The sequence below is a fragment of the Alligator sinensis genome, unplaced genomic scaffold (assembly GCF_000455745.1).
Source record: "Alligator sinensis unplaced genomic scaffold, ASM45574v1 scaffold492_1, whole genome shotgun sequence".
Classification (NCBI taxonomy): domain Eukaryota; kingdom Metazoa; phylum Chordata; order Crocodylia; family Alligatoridae; genus Alligator; species Alligator sinensis.
This window is the reverse complement of record NW_005842186.1, coordinates 870,544-883,914: the sequence shown is the minus strand read 5'-3', so window position 1 is coordinate 883,914 and position 13,371 is coordinate 870,544. Positions and strand designations below refer to the sequence as shown.

Sequence of the window (13,371 nt, the reverse complement as noted above, 5' to 3'; positions counted from 1 at the left end):
CAGGAATGCTACTAGTCACAAAGACTTCTAGAAATACAGCACATCCCAAACATGCACCAAAGTCCTCAAGACACATTAACTCTTTCACTGCTTCTGGTGCCAAAGGAACAGTCCATTAGCTATTCTGCTGTGCAGAAGACAATCTTCCTTTCCATTGGCTTGTATGAGAAATGTTCACCACCCTCCCCTTTCCTCCCCCCTGATCTGAGAGATGCAACTGGCTGATGTCTAGGACACACAGTAGCAATTCACAAATATCTGAGTATCTGAATATCCAGGAAGAGCACACACCAACTGCTGAAACTTCCTTAGCCTGATGAAGGTTTTTGAACCCGAAAGCTTGCTTAGTAACTTTTCTCCAACTATTTCGGTTGGTCTAATAAAAGATATCAAATTCACCTAAGGAATCTTGTCTGCCTATGTCCTTAGACCAACATGGCTACAACCTAAACCCCTGCAAATATCCGAGAGGCTGTCGTGGAAAAGATGCAGCAACATTCTCTTTCTTTGTCACAACTTGCAGCTTCCTGGCTGGAAGACAGGAGACCAATGGGACAAGCTGCCCAAATAAGTTGTGGCCTCTCCTTCATTTGAGGTTTTCAAGATGAGGCTGGTATCCCTCTGGGAGGGAGTTGGACTAGATGACCCTTGGAGTTCCCTCCCAACCAACCCTATCATTCTTTTTGCTTGCTTTGGAGTACAAAACTTGCCTAAGAAGCAAGCAAATGAACAAAAAAAAAAAAAAAAAAAAAAGAAAAAAAAAATCAGCAGTCTGGTAATGGTCAGTCTTTAAAGGTCACGTGAAATCTACCAGAAGCCCCATGGGGGTGCTTAGGAAAGGTCATTTAAGCTGGAGGGAAAGGAGGTCGCCTCCCAGAGGAGGGTCCTTTGCGCAGATTTCTTTGTAATTGTTATTTCCTCCTCTTATTTAAAGGCCAGGGTGTAAATATCAGTGTTGTCTCTGTAGGGCTCATAGAGTAGACAAGAACTGAAGTAATTCATCAAAGCTGTGAAGGTGGCAGGGCCGTTAACCTTTGTGAATGAGCAGTTTGGGGTAGGGATGGAAGGATGGATGATGGTAGAGATACAGGTTTGCATCTGTGCCCTACTGATTGAATAGATTTTCAGAGACACTAGGGCTGGAAGGGACCTCATAAGATCATCGGGTCCAGCCCCCTGCCCCAGGGGCAGGAAATCAACTAGGGGCAAAGGATCCCAGCAAAATAAGCATCCAAATGTTTCTTAAGTGTCCAGAGTAGGCGCTTGCACCACCTTTGGGGGGAGTCTGTTCCAGGCCTTGGAGGCTCAGACAGTAAAGAAATTTTTCCTTATGTCCAGCCTAAAATGGTCTTGCAGGAATTTCTGACCATTGAGCCTTGTCATCCCCTGGGGTGCTCTGCTGAATAGGTGTTCTCCCCCAAACCTGATGCATACCCCTTATGTACTTATAGGCTGCCACAAGTCACCCCCCCCTTTTTTTTTTAAACTACATTTTGTTAATCCTTTTTTGATGTCAGACTCTAGTAATTTTGTTCCATCTGTTCTGCAAGGCCCCATCATTCTCCTCATGGTACCAGAGTCTCTGCTCTCCCCTTCTACTGGGAAGTATCCTGGGCCAGTTACAGCTCCCTGATACTTTGCCACCCTAAAAGAATTGTTCCTTGCTCCAGCCACTGTCCCTGTTGTTGAGGCAAAACAGATACATTAGAGCATGTAGACCAAAAAACAAGTGTCCCCACACTGTTCGGGGATGTGGACTCCAATTGCAGCAGGCACTAGCAAGTCACTTACATCTGCATCACGTCATGTTAGACACAGAGTTGTTTCATTTCCTCTTCAGTCTGCTTCTTTGTACAGCATAATCCTTGGCAAAGGAAGGACACTGGGACACAGCTAACCCCCAACAGCTCAGCTCTGTTACAGGAGACAGGGTAGCTTATAGTACAGGATTTCCAGAGCAGGATTTCCTTCCGACTACTGGGGAGGGAGAGAGTAATGACCTCGGTGGTAATAAAGAGAAGCTGCTGTTCACTTTATTGTACCTGGTGATTTATTACATGCATTTCAATTGTTGGTGCTTACTGAGGGCGAAATTCATGCACAGCCCAAAGGTCTTAGGCTCATCCTTCTTTCTCCACTCACCAAAACAATGTAGGAACTACTGACACTTGAAGGAAGAAGAAAGGGTGAAGACCCTCCTCCACCTGGCTCACCTCTTATAGTCTTGCTGCCCCACACTGAGCTTTGGTATGACCTCCCCAGTCAAGTCACATTGGCCACTGACAATACTTTAAGTGTAGGGGATGCAAGGAAAAATAAGTAGCTTAGAAATGAAGCTGGCAAATCGAGTGGGCAACCCCTCTTCCTACTGAGGTAGCATCACTCCTCAAGGTGACATTATGGAGCACATAGTGCTGTTCAGGCATGGTGTACAGAGCCTGGGCCCGAGTACTAGTGGTTGTTAACTATCACATGGTGCCATTTACAGGAACAAAAGATGGTAGGAATTCAAACGGCAGGTCAATGGAAGAGAGTTATACAGTATTTACTTGCATACCGCATCTACTCCCCTGCCCCCTCCCTCCACCAAATCTGGCCTCCAAAGTTGGGGTGGACGTTTTAAGCAGAACAGAAGCATGCAGAGACTGTTCTAATGGCTGCTGCTTCTCCCTGGTTCCAGCAAGCAGGGAAGGCAAAGTCCTGTGATAGCCCCTTTTACAGCCATAGTAGCTATTGGTCAAGCACTGTAGCTTATACCTCAAGGAACAACTGAGATGGCTCATGGCAAGTGAACTGTTGCATGCAGTATGTAGCACCTGGATGAGACTTGTGGAGTTAAAAAAAAAAAAAAAACAAAACAAACCAACAGCAACATATCCAAAGAAATATTTAGAAGAAGTCAGTCTTGCTACTGCCCTTACTAGGGTCTGGGTTCTAGCTTTCTTACCGTCCTGCCATAAATCAGGAAGTTCCTGCTGTGTCACCCAGACAATCTCCCAAGATACCACACTACCTGGGCACTCTGTTTCCAGGAAGATGTACTCGGTCAAAGTCAGCCATGACTGAAAGAGACTCTTTCCTACATTCTGCCTTAAAAAAAACAAGACAAACAAAAAAGCCCCACAACCAACAAACACAAGGTGCATAACTTATCTGGTATGTGAGAAAACACAGTATTTCCCTCATCTCCCTTGCATATGGGATCTTTCTTCCTACTTGTATTCCCTACCCAGAACACAAACTGGGACTCAAGAATAGTTAAAACAACCATTTAAGTAAAAGGAGGTCTCCTTCTCTCCCCTCATTTGAGCCTTTAGTGTACAAAGTCACATTCTCCAGCTTTCCCCACTATGATCACAAAAGCTAGAAACATTTTTCTTCAAGCTTAAGGGGCTGGAGTCAAGTGATTTAGCTGAGAATCACAAATTCCATGCAAAATTAAATACCAAAGCATGTAGTAAAGCAGTAAGAGTTGGCAACACTGTCACAGCTTTTCCTTAAACACTGTGGAACGCTGCTGGGTGAATAAAGCCCAAGACATTTTTTGTGAAGTATTACAGATGTTTTGGGATGATATGCCTGACATACATGTTAGATGCTTGTTCTGGGTCAACCCCCCCAATCACATCATTATCATTTTGGATTCAGAGCCGTTCCTATTTCTGCCTTCATTTTGTTTTCTGATCTTTTCCTTATTGTTTTTAAAGAAAAAAAAAAAAAAACACCAAAGATGTCTGTCCCAGATCTACCAAAGAGATCAGACCCACATGCACATTGCAAATACTTGTAATTCAGTCTGATGTCATTGGTCATCTCCACAGCAACAGAGCATGAGATAACCAGTTAGTTTGGGTGATTTCTGTGGGAAACAGTGGATGGTAGGAACAGATGGGTCTCCTAAGGGTGACAGCAGTCAGACAAGCAATAGAAAATGAGAGAAGGGCTATATAACTTTTTAGGAAGGCATTGGCAATTGTTGGCTTAGAAAATGGGATTTAAAGGTTTGCTTTTTGGGAATTGGCTTATAGGTCTATGTATATACATTAGAATGGTTCAGGATGGGCAGCAGGGGTTGATTGGTTTCTGCAAGCCTGGGTCACACATACATTGCTTTGAAGGCTGTGTGAAACTGACAGACTGTCCAACACAACAAGGCCAGCAAGGACACAGCCTGGGAAAAGGTGGGGGCATGTACCACGCTGTTCCATAACCTGAGATAAGCATGGCACCAGCTAACAAGGCCCCAGAGCAGCACCCCCACCGAGTCCTGTTTTTGGGGAAACAGACCAAGTTAGGAGAAGACCTGGAAAGACCAAATTACTGTTTGCATGTGATGACAACAACACAGAGACCAACCAGTGATAGCCACAGATGAAGAGTCATCAGGAAGGAAGGAGAATACAGAAAGCAGAGACTTGAAAGTAATGAAGGGATGAGGACCCAGGCAGGACCCTTTTTCTCCTGATCTTCTGCTCAGCTCCCTCCTCCTCCCTGAGAGGGTCCCTGTTCCCATCCCCTAGGAAGGGTCTCTGAGGTCACACCACCAACCCTTCTCATCCACCCCACTGGAGGGCGGGGGGGTGACCCTCGGCATCCCACCTCCAGGCACCTAAAGAGAGAACCTCAGAGTGAAGACTACATCCTGGCCAGATGCACTTTGACTTTGATGAGATCCCTAGGATTTGGCAGATATATAGAATTGCTCGATTGTTTGTATTGTTTCTTTTCTGTTATCACTGCGTATCAATAAATGTGCCTATTAAATCAAATGGAAAAGTCACAGTCAGTCTGAGGGTGGGACAAGGCACCTGGGTCTTAAATCCAGAGCCAACAGCAATGCACTTGAGAACTGTTACTTTCAGGTCACCAATTCAAACCCAACCTAACACTAGTGATGACCATTTGATTGCCTCTACAAAACTGAGTTCAAAGATTTCAATCTACTACTTCCTAGCAGACATTGTTTAACTCATCACCACAGTCAGTCCAAGCTCATTCCCTCACATCCACAGAAGATAAAATGGTGTTTCTTTATTATTTGCCAGGATTTTGGCAGCACCAGGCAGTTAGAGTTCAGATCGAGGTCCTGATGTAGAGGGGCAATACCCGTCCCAGAGAGATTCCAATCTAGGCTCATAATCCCCATGCCCCAATTAGATAACTTGCTGGCCATGCCAAGTGTAGAAATGGAGGGCTATTTCCCCCCAGTGCTGCCCCATTCCCTAGAGCATCATGGAAAAGTTTGTTGAAGTATTCAGTAGTTAAATAAAAGGTCTCATGCTCCAGGGCTGAGATTTCAGCTTCTTCTACCAGCAACTAATTCACATGGAAAAAAGCTGGAGAGACAGAGATAGGCCATGTGAAGTGCAGAGAAACCGATGCATCTAGACAGACATTTTCAATGTAGAATAATGTTCCAACTCTTGCAAGGCCTGCAGTGGCTCTTTAAGATAAATGAGGAAAGGTAGAGGCTAGGAAAGGGAGGCCAGGGAGGTGCAGTTGGCTGCTGCTGGCATGATTTATCGGTGCCGACTGCTCATTTTAAACCCGTCTCCTTTTGCAGCTTGTTTACCTGGTTCTGTTTTGCACAATATTATTGAACAGCCAGATAAAGCAGAACAGCAGACTTAGCTAAAAATACCAGCGTGCTTAAATGCTCCCCCTGCATTGGCAGAGTCAGGAAAGTAGGTTAGCAATGAATCGCCCTTTGGATTTTCTCCACTTCGCCCCATCCCACTCTCCATGGGCTGCCTTTGAAATGAAAAGGTCATTCCCTGTAAACCCACCCTGCCCTTCCTCAACCAAGATGGATCTCACCAGGAGTGTTTCTTGCTCATTCTAAAGTGGCAGCAGGACTTCTCATTTCAAGATAGCAAAGCAGCTCCCCTCTCAGGTGAACAGTGATCCAGCAATATTTTTACCTTTAACACTACAGGCAAGACCTTTGCATATGGCATGGCCTGATGAGCATGTGAGGTGGGGAAGCATCTGTCCACTCATGCTAGTGCCACTGATGCCTCGATCCCACCAACTTGTGGTCATCTGCAGTTGACAAAGACAAACGTACACCTTGAGGCTCTTACAGATGCCAAAGTTTCCAGAAGCAGAAGCTGGGAATTTAGTCTAGTTCTGTTCATCAGTTCTGAACCACATAACAAGCAAACTGCCTCTCTTTTTATTATTGACAGGACAGGCACTGGATCTAGAATCGGCTAACTGACTCCCTCTGCCATCTCAAAGAAGCCAATGCCCTCATGTAGCTGATGCCAGCCACTGTTGGAGATGGGGCATTGCACTACATGAGTCATAGATAGGCACTAGTAGGGCGGTATCCAATGGGCCAATAAACACTCTGCTATCTTACCTGGGATTTTGCTAGAAAAGTTAGACTTTGGTCAAGGTTGGAGCAATGATCGGTCATGTCGAAGCTTTGCAGAGTTTGGTTAACTTCTAAAGATGCATTTACTCTCATTTTATAAATGGGTTCTTCCCAGGACCTTGAACTCCAAATCCAGAGGGAGCCTGTTCTCATCCTATTCCTGGTCCTAATCATCAAAAGGTCTCATGACATCACTGACTTGATACACTTTGGATAGCTTGATCTGCTCAGGTGAAGCATGGATCATCTCTCTGCCCTGGACTTCATTTACTTAATGCTCTTAACCCATTTCCACAGTGGTTATGAGGCACTTCATGAGCTCCTTCTTCTATACTTAGCACCAAGAATCTGTCCCAAGCTGTGCAGAAGAAATGGTCTTTGCTCTCTGGGAGAACTAACAGGCTAAATCCTCATATCCTTTGGTCTCCTCTTGCATTTGCTGTCTGAGCAGAAAGAGAGATGCAAGCTGCATCTCTTTCCATTTGTAGTTATTGAGTTATTATACTCCCTTTGGGATGGATATTGCCCCCCACATCTTGCCCTAAAAAGTGACTTAATGGGAAGTTCAGGAAGCAGAAACAAAAGGAGGGGAGGAAGGGAAACAAACAAACAACCTCCCCACCAAGGCAGAGACCACCCTGGGGACAGCGGTATTTAAAGGGAAGGGAACACAACTGTTGAAGAGGTTTGACAACAGACCTTACCCTGTTGACTGGATGGGCACAGAAAATCCCGATTGCTAGTTCTCTCCCCTGAGCTTTCCCTGTTAATGGCAGTTACCATGAGGGGGCAACCCTGAAGAGGGGTCTGGATATAGCATCTGTGTGAGAGTGAGAGAACATGAAGCTCTAAGACAGTGGCTCTCAATCTTTTTAGACTCAGGGCACCCCTCAAATAATGCCAGCTCTGAGCATTCACTTATTTTTTGATGACAGAATACTACTAAAGTGGTTTTTCCTGTGGCAAAAAGAAAAACAACAACAAAAACCCTCCAAAAAACTCAACTTCAGAAAAACTGCAATAGGTCAAAATGCTTGTCACTGTGGATTCCTAATTGACATCCTTAGGTTTAATCTTGTGACTGAATGGGTGCATGTATACATTCATTAATGCACCGTAGTTACTCTGCATTAAGTTTAGTACCTGGATAACCAAGTACTAAAATCAGCATGCAGTAACTGGTGCTACTGCGCGGTAGTGCTAGTGCATGGCTTTTTAGTGGTGTTATCTGCGCAATAGCTTAATACTACTGCATAGTAGTGTATTGCCACTATTTTTGCTGTGACACACAACTGTGCAATAGTATTAGGCTAGTGCACAGTTAGAGTCTTATGTAGACGTGCCCAGTGAGTAGGTGTTAGTGTACCTAATAGTGCCAGTATTGCACAGAACCCCTAAAATAATCTCATGGCAGCCCAAGGTGCCACAGCACCCCTGTTGAGAATTACTGCTTTAGAAGCATGTTGCCCTTGATGGAGATGTGATGGAGTTCTCTACTTTTCAGTTACCTTGAGACCCCCGATGCTTATAAAGTGGTAGGGAGCTGAATTTCCACTCCCACAGAGGCTACAGGTAGCACAGCTATTCCCCTTTGCTACCAGCAGCCAGAAATTCTTCAGTACAATTTGATTGCTCCCCTACATACCACCTCTCTTGCATGCAGCAGCTGCCCCCTCATTACCATAATAGATTCAGTCACAGTGTTCTCCATGCTGCCAACACAGCCCTGCCTCTACGTAGGAGAGGTGCCCTTATGTCATCCAACAGGCTGCCAGCTTCCTTAGCACTAAGCAGGCAAGAGTCAGTAGTCTTCCACTCCCCCCTCAATGTCATTGCAATGTGTGCAGTACTCATTCAATGCCAGCCATGTTGTTCCTGTCACCTTGCAGGCAGAGCTTGATGGTTGGGTAACTCTCCTAGTCTGGATTTCTTAGATATTAGACTGATGGATGCGGTCTCAGCCAGCTCAATTTGTCCCAGGTGGTGCATTAAAGAATCACTGAGGGGGATCTACAGAGGACGGAGAAAACGCCATGAGGTGCCCTTAGATTATCGCTGCAATCAGTAATAGTCACTGGAACCAAGCGTTTCTGTAGGCAGCGAATATTCAGTAGCTGACAAGGAGGGTCAGGTTTGACCAGAGTTCTGGGAGCCAACAGGATGGGGCAGAGCTCTCAGCAACAGATCAGCTGGAGGTCAGGAAGGATCTTCTGCCATCCCTCATTTCCATGACAGTGGTCTCCCCTACCCACCTTTATTCAACCATCACACACACACACACACACACACACACCCACCTCCCCCCAGTACAAACTCTTCAGCAGCTAGAACAATTCTGGGATTAGCTTTCAAGGGTTTATGTAATTCAAGGTTATACTCACATAACCACTGGCTAGGGCATTGTTGCACAGTACTGCTCTTCCTGCTGCTGAGTACAGCCCTGTAATATGCTAAGGGCAGGTCTCCAATATTAGGCTTTTGAATCCTCACAGATAGCAGGTCTGGCAAGCCAGTCTGCAGGGGGCATGGGCTCATATGCTGGGCAGTTTAAGCGGGTCAGGAGTTAGCGCAGACTGGCTAACCCAGCCTATGAAGATTTTATTCCAGTCTGTCACTGGCTTGGTGCGTGTGATCCTGGGGCAAATCGTGGAGCCAGCCATCTTATTTTCTCACCCATCTTGTAACACTTAGATCTTTTCAACCATCTCCCAAAGCACCTTACAGCATGGTATCATTGCCCTGACTTTACAGATGAAGAAAGTTAAGGTGGCAGTGAGCTGTCACCTTTGAGATATATCATATGGTAAGGATGACCTGAGTAACATAGTAAGCACAGCTGCTGTTTGAAGGCATATCTAGGAGACTCTCTACCTGCTTGGTATTTGACTTGGTTCAGGAGGTCCTTTGTTAGTCCCTACATTTCTAAGTTTTAAAATCCTCCCGTCTCTAGTATTAACACTCTTAAAGCGTCATTTCCTTGCAGTACCAAATCCTACAACTGGACACACTTTTCATCTCCATCCCCTCTCCTACCCCTTCCCGAGAGGGAGTTTCCAGTTTTCACCCTTCTTTTCCCCTCACAGCCACCCACCTCAACCCACCTTCCTCCCCCTGCATAGGAGACTGGTACCACAGGGGTTAAGTTAGACATGATACTCATTAAGTAGGCATATTATAATGGCAGAGAGATAAAGAACAACAGAGGTGGTGTGTTGACTCATTGTTCAGTCAAGTTGACATTTCATGAGTTAAGTGATCCAAACCAGGAAACAGACAGTTCAAAAGACACCCACTTGCAGGTATTAGGCTTTGAAACAGGAAAGTCATCAGTTTTCCAGGGTACCTTATGCTGATCCATGTGTGTCACAGCAGAGCCTGTACTCTTATGGCATGCACATTGCAAGACAAAACAGCTCTCTTTTTCAGCTAGCCAAGATTGCCCCTTCCATTCTGGCATCACATTATCTTGGTTTTCCCATTACTACTTTGCATGAGATGTTTCCAAGTTTCCTGGGACTTGATTTTAGTTATATCCACCCATGCAGTGTGTTACACTCAAACACTTACAGCCTTCTACCCACTTCAAGCCAGCACAAACACACAAATTGTTACAGGGAATCTGTCTGACAGGAATAATTTGGAAGACTTCTTACCATCTCAGAGGAACTGAAGAGCGTGAGAAGATGGGAATGGCATTCCAGAACTGTGGGAAGAAAAAACATTTTATTGTTGGCACGAAGACTGAGCTGGGCAATACGCATGGTGTTTTCAGGTTTCCTTTGGCACCCACAATGCTACAACTCCTATGAAAAAGATGCTATTGCCCAAGTCCCAGTTGAGGAGGAAGAAAAAAAAAAGAAGGAACTTGTTCCAGAAATTTAACTCTCTCTCAAGAAAGAACCATGTTTTCTGGAAAATCCTCAGGTGAACAGACAAAAAAAAGTCGTGTACAACCACTAATTAAATCTTTCCCTCTGTGTGAAAAAAATAAAAATGCACATTTGGCAGCACAACACTGGTTGGTAGCTGCTTCTTATACCAAGTTGTTCATGTCAGAGATCCCCTCCCGAGTTAAAAATGTTTTGTTTCAGCATCCTTGAGGCCAAACTTCACTTGAAAGGATGCTCTAAAATTCCATTTGATTTTATTTAAACCTAATTAAAAACATATCAGTTCTGAATTGAAGCATTTAAGTCAAATGATTTTTTTTTTTAGAATCCTCAAGCAAATTCTGTTTGGAATGGGCACTAAGCTAGAAAGTCAGTTCTTCACACAGCTTTGAACCCAAGAATGAGGCTGAATGAAGCAGACAGTTATGATGAAGCACCTGTGACTACAGAAAAGCTAGAGTTGCACAGCCACCTTTAAGTGCCTTGCAAAATATCCATGCATCACATCATACACCATTTCAGTCATTCCATCTCTAGGCACTTCCCAAAATAAAGCCCCAAGAGCCATGGAGAGAAGAGGCCCTGGGCAGCAGGGCTCCTAATTAATGTTCAAGTTGGGGTAAGCAACACCCGTGGTTTGGGTTTGGGATTATCAGGGGTGGGCAGAGATCCCAATAGTGCTCAAGGGCATGCAGGGGTCTTGAGCCTGCCAGGAACTATGAGCCCAGGACACGGAGAGGGCTTTGGCACAAAAAAAAAAAAAAAAAAAAAACAGGCTCATTGCCCAGAACAGGGTGGAGGAGACGGGGCCAGGGGCCCAGGCTGACGGAGCCAGATCAGGCTCATTTCTCAGAGCAGGGCAAGGACAGGGCCAGAAAGCCCAGTGTCTAAGCAGGCCTGAAACCAGGGCTAGGTGAGCCAAATCCAAGTAGGAGACAGGGTCTGGGCCCAGGAGCTCGGTCCAGTGTAGTGGACTGGAGCTAAAGGGCAAAGCAAAATGAAAGGGACGGAGGCTGAGAAAGCCAAGGAACAGGGCTCCCCCATCAGATCTCCTCTCTTGAACACAGGTGTCCGTGCTCATTGCCTTATGGGCTAATTACGTGGTTCTCACTCCCTTACACTGCACCCATGCCTCACAGGTGTCACTCGTTCGTGCTGACATGCGTCCCTCCGTAGGCCCCCAGCCCCAGTCTTTGCCCGGTCTCTGGTTATGACCCCCAGTCTTTGGCCCCCTCTCTGGGCCCTGGCCCCACTCCTAGGCCGGTCAAGTCTCCAGCTGTGGCCCTCCTCAGCCTTTGGCCCATTTCTGGGCCCCAGCTCCACTCCTGGGCCAGTGAAACTTTCAGGCTCCCTGGCCCTGCTGACACTTGGCCCCCCCCTGAGCTGAAGACTTCTGGGCTCCTTGGCCCCTCTCTCCCTTCAGGGCCAGCTGGGACCTACTCACCTCCCCTTAGTCCCTTCCACAAACTGCCAGGGTTACTTACTGCACCCCCCAGGAGCCCCAATGCCCAGGAGCACCACGTCACTCTGCTCTGCTCCCCGTGGCTCTCAGGGCTCAGGCCCTGGGCTTATATGCTTCTTATGCAGCCTCTCTCCCACTTAAGAAGTGACAGGCATCCTGTCACAGCCACCCCAAAAGCTAGCAAACCCTTCCAGGTGCAGCACCAGCATATGTTAGCTGAGCTGTGACCAGCCCTTTACCTGGACAAGCACCACAGAAAGGAGACTAAAGGGACTGTAGTAGCATAGAAGAGAGTGGCACAATGAGCACAACACATCAACATTTCTTTTTCACCTCCTTATCTCCCCAAGGTCTTTGAGCCCATTTCCACAAGTTTTTTCAACACCTCAAACAAGTTCAAAACATCCTTAAAAAGCAGACCTTTTGCCCAAAACATCCTTTCAAAGTGCCAAACCTTTCCCCCCCAAGACAGCAGCCATCCCTCCCACCTTTCATCTGGAGCTGTTTTTCTTCCTCCAGCTTCTTTCAGCAGTACTTTTCTTCCTCCAGGAAGGCACTGGCTGGGTTTGACTTAAATAGACTCAAACCCCTCCCACTCTCAGCAGCATCAGAGAGGGCTGTTTAACTGGAGTCAGCTGCTGGAGGTTTTCTTTCTTCTCCCCACCTACTATGTGACGGTTCATAGTGTTAAACTGGCCATGGCTCGGTTCCATTGGCCGTAAGTTTGCATTACACTCTCAAGCTCTTTGATTATGATTCAGAAAGCAATATGATACCACACAAGGCATGCAGTGATAGCAAATATCCAGTGTTCCCATAAGCTCCCACCAGCTGCCCTCTGCTTTTCCAAAAAACATCTCTGCTGACATTCTGTAACTACCTGGAGCCCGGTCGGAGCTCTCTAGTCTCTTGCTCAGGCTTCCAGTGAAGGACCAGAGAAGCAGAAGGTGGGTTGAGTCTCACAACTGGTAACCAAATATTTCCTTGCTCTTTCCAGCAAATGGGTCTGCCCTTCTGAAGATTCAGGCATGATGGATCTTTCCAGGCCCCCCTGGATCAACATCAGCACATCCTTCACGTGATCAAACAGGTCTTGCAGTTCTATGAGGAAAAGAACCTTCCTGTTGATGATGTCCTTGCCCTGGAGTGTGCAGCAAGGAATAGGCATGTGTGTCCCATCAGTCATCTCTGTAGGGTTTTGGAAGCCCCTCCATGCACAGCTATCAATAGCCCCCTATGCATTGCCAAGCCCTATGCCCCTGAATAGCAGCACCCTTCTCCCAGCAAGGCAAACCTCTGTGGCAACTGCTCCAGTATTCTGTCTGGTTAGCAGTTAACTGCTAGCAATCAGGAGTGATGGGCTGATGGTGGCTTCAGGTGGTGGTGGAGGTTGAGGGGAGGTCTCATTCTGGTACTCTGCTAATGCAGCTGTGGGGTGAGCGATAGAGATTTCTAGGAGAGTGGACTTCTAAGAGTGCACTATTGCTGCCAGTCACTCCATTCTGCATCACTGCCTGTCCCACCATTCACTGCAAGTTGGCTGCCCTCGGAGCAGCTCTCCTCTGAGTAAAGCTGCTCTAGATAAATGCTCTGCTGAAGAAAAGCTTGATTTCTTCCTCCTCCATTGGCTGTATTGTTAT

The 13,371-nt window shown here is 46.3% G+C and overlaps 1 long non-coding RNA gene across 1 annotated transcript in view; it reads right to left on the bottom strand.

Moving 5' to 3' along the window:
- Positions 1-12,375, bottom strand: part of LOC102380823 — a 17,632-nt gene extending 5,257 nt beyond the window's left edge. The window contains exons 1-2 of the long non-coding RNA XR_324152.2: positions 12,220-12,375; positions 10,033-10,082 (exon numbers count right to left, since the gene is read on the bottom strand). This is a non-coding gene — a long non-coding RNA (uncharacterized LOC102380823). The remainder of the gene's footprint in view (positions 1-10,032; positions 10,083-12,219) is intronic.
- Positions 12,376-13,371: the final 996 nt, after the last annotated feature.